Below are 3,622 nucleotides of genomic sequence, written 5' to 3'. Positions count from 1 at the left end.
GGTACTGCCGCTGCCGTTCGTCGTTGCCGGTTTTCGTTTTAAAAAAAAACCCTTCGTTTAAAAAAAAACCTAGATCTTTTTTTTCGGTTTTATTATTTTGCGAGCGTTTACCGAACCGTTCGTTTTAACGAACGCGTTCGTCGGTTTTTCTCTGTTAACAAACGTCCGTTATTTAACCGTTCGTCCGTTTTTCTTTTCGTCGGATTTTCTCGTTATTTTCTCAGATTCGATCTCTGATCAAATCTTCGATTCTGTTTATTTTCTCGCTCGTTTATCGGAATCAGGCGATTCAAGCGCCTAGAGTTTCATCTCGAAATTCTCTTTCCGTTTAATCTACTCAAACAAGTTTTTGCTACAGTAAAATTTGACCTAGATCCAGATTAGCAAACGAAGTTTCTTTCTTTCGCCGTTTGACTTTCGTTGCTTCTTTCGAGTTGATTCTTTTTGCAAACCGGAGTTCTTAAGTTGAACTTTCTGGTTGGATCATTCATTCGAGTTTTACCTGTGCATTAGATGAGTACTGATTGTATGCTTGTTTGTTTGCGATAGAGTACCCGGAGTGTGCCGCTTGTTACTTCGAATCGCTAGGTTTTGCGGATCATCAGCAAGGCAAGTAACACTTTGATCATACCTTCCATACCCAGTTTTTATTGCATTAGATCTGTTCTCCTCAAACACATTGCATGAGTAGGATCTAATTAAATTGTGGGTTCTGGGAAGTAGTTGAGGTAGTACCTATTACCTGTTTTCTTATCAAACCCTTGGGAGTTACTTCTACGTTGCTATTATATTGCCATGCTATGCTCGTAGACGTGGATTTGGGTTTGAGAGATATTCACGACAGATGTGAGATGTTTATTAATGGTTCAACTTAAGGTGGCAACTAAAACTCACATCTGGGTGGATTGAGGCACCTGGAGAACCCAGTGTTGTCTGTATGTATAAGGTCCGCCACCCAGGCTCAAAGGGATCATAAGATTATTCATGCTAGAAACTTACGTGTGCAGCCACAAGCTATTATGGGCTCTAGCATAGCTGAGTAGGTTACAGGATCTCTTGAAGAGGTGGACTAGCAGATGTAGGGGAAAGTAGGTGTACCGGTCCATCCAGAGTAAAGAGTGATTGTTTCTGAAAGACTGTGTCTCGGTCATCCGTTTCTCAAACATCATGCAGTGCGAGAATCAAGCGGAGGCGATCGAGTCTTGTGGGGAAAAGTGCACAAACCTCTGCAGAGTGTACAAACTAATCATGGTTAGCCATGTCCCCGGTTATGGACAACTTGAGTATCTAGTACTTGGATTATCATTTGAATCTCACCACCGTGATACTTTTAATTAATTTTGTTGGGTTAATGATGACACTTAATTGGGATTGAGTTGGAGGTACCTTCTCAATGTTTCAACCACCATGATAGTTAAATAAAATTTATTCCTTTTGAAGTAGGATAAAATTGGCTTTTCGCAAAAACTGTAACCATAGAGCTTTCCACAAGCCATATATGCATATAGTATAGCATTATTATTGTTCGTTGCTCTCTATGTGTTACTTTGCCAGCATATTCTATGTGCTGACCCGTTTTCGGGCTGCAACGTTTCATGTTGCAGACTTTTCAGACGACGAGTAAGGTGCTTTAGGTCGTGGTCTTATAGTCAGTGATGCCGCTGGAGTGATGGACTCACTTATCTTCCAAGTCTTCCGCTGTTATCGTTGTTAGATGGCCTTAAGCCATGTTTATCATACTTAAACTCTTCGGAGTTATTCGTTGTAATAAGTGTGTGATTGCTACTCTGTTATAAATCCTCCATTTGTACTGTGCGTGTCAGCATTACTGATCCAAGGATGACACTGGTGCACAGCAGCACAGACCATTTGAGGTCTGGTCGCTACATGGATCTAGAGTTCGTGGGACATCACCGAGCTGAACGTGTGCAGATCGCGGAGGTGCCGTACGTTCGGTGCTAGGATCGGTCGGATCGTGAAGACGTACGACTACATCAACCGCTTTGTCATAACGGTTCCGCTTTCGGTCTACGAGGGTACGTAGACAACACTCTCCCCTCTCGTTGCTATGCATCACCTAGATAGATCTTGCATGATCGTAGGAATTTTTTTGAAATTACTGCGTTCCCCAACAGTGGCATCCGAGCCAGGTCTATGCGTAGATGTTATATGCACGAGTAGAACACAGAGTTGTGGGCAATAATAGTCATACTACTTACAAGCATGTCATACTTTGATTCGGCGGTGTTGTTGGATGAAGCGGCCCAGGGCGACATTACGCGTACGCTTATGTGAGACTGGTTCTACCGACGTGATTCGCACACAGGTGGCTAGTGGGTGTCTATTTCTCCAGCTTTAGTTGAAATGAGTGTGGCTACGCCCGGTCCTTGTTGAAGGTTAAAACAACACACTTTACAAAAAATCGTTGTGGTTTCTGATGCGTAGGTAAGAACGGTTCTTGCTAAGCCCGTAGCAGCCACGTAAAACTTGCAACAACAAAGTAGAGGACGTCTAACTTGTTTTTTCTTATGTTGTGATGTGATATGGTCAAGACGTGATGATATATAAATTGTTGTATGAGATGATCATGTTTTGAAACAGTTATCGGCAACTGGCAAGAGCCATATGGTTGTCGCTTTATTGTATGAAATGCAATCGCCATGTAATTGCTTTACTTTATCACTAAATAGTAGCGATAGTCGTAGAAGCAATAGTTGGTGAGACGACAACGATGCTTCAATGGAGATCAAGGTGTCAAGCCGGTGACGATGTTGATCATGAGGGTGCTTTGGAGATGGAGATCAAAGGCACAAGATGATGATGGCCATATCATATCACTTATATTGATTGCATGTGATGTTTATCCTTTATGCATCTTATTTTGCTTAGTTCGGCGGTAGCATTATAAGATGATCTCTCACTAAATTTGAAGGTATAAGTGTTATCCCTGAGTATGCACCGTTGCTACAGTTCGTCGTGCCGAGACACCATGTGATGATCGGGTGTGATAAGCTCTACGTTCACATACAACGGGTGCAAGCCAGTTTTGCACACGCAGAATACTCGGGTTAAACTTGACGAGCCTAGCATATGCAGATATGGCCTCAGAACACTGAGACCGAAAGGTCGAGCGTGAATCATATAGTAGATATGATCAACATAGTGATGTTCACCATTGAAAACTACTCCATCTCAAGTGATGATCGGACATGGTTTAGTTGATATGGATCACGTGATCACTTAGATGATTAGAGGGATGTCTATCAAAGTGGGAGTTCTTAAGTAATATGATTAATTGAACTTTAATTTATCATGAACTTAGTACCTGATAGTATTTTGCATGTCTATGTTGTTGTAGATAAATGGTCCGTGCTACTGTTCCGTTGAATTTTAATGCGTTCCTAGAGAAAGCTAAGTTGAAAGATGATGGTAGCAACTACATGGACTGGGTTCGTAACTTGAGGATTATCCTCATTGCTGCACAGAAGAATTACGTCCTGGAAGCACCGCTAGGTGCAAGACCCGCTACAGGAGCAACTCCGGACGTTATGAACGTCTGGTAGAGCAAAGCTGATGACTACTCAATAGTTTAGTGTGCCATGCTTTACGGCTTATAATCAGG

This window comes from Triticum aestivum, chromosome 2D (assembly GCF_018294505.1).
Source record: "Triticum aestivum cultivar Chinese Spring chromosome 2D, IWGSC CS RefSeq v2.1, whole genome shotgun sequence".
Taxonomy (NCBI): Eukaryota; Viridiplantae; Streptophyta; class Magnoliopsida; order Poales; family Poaceae; genus Triticum; species Triticum aestivum.
This window is presented reverse-complemented; position numbering follows the sequence as displayed.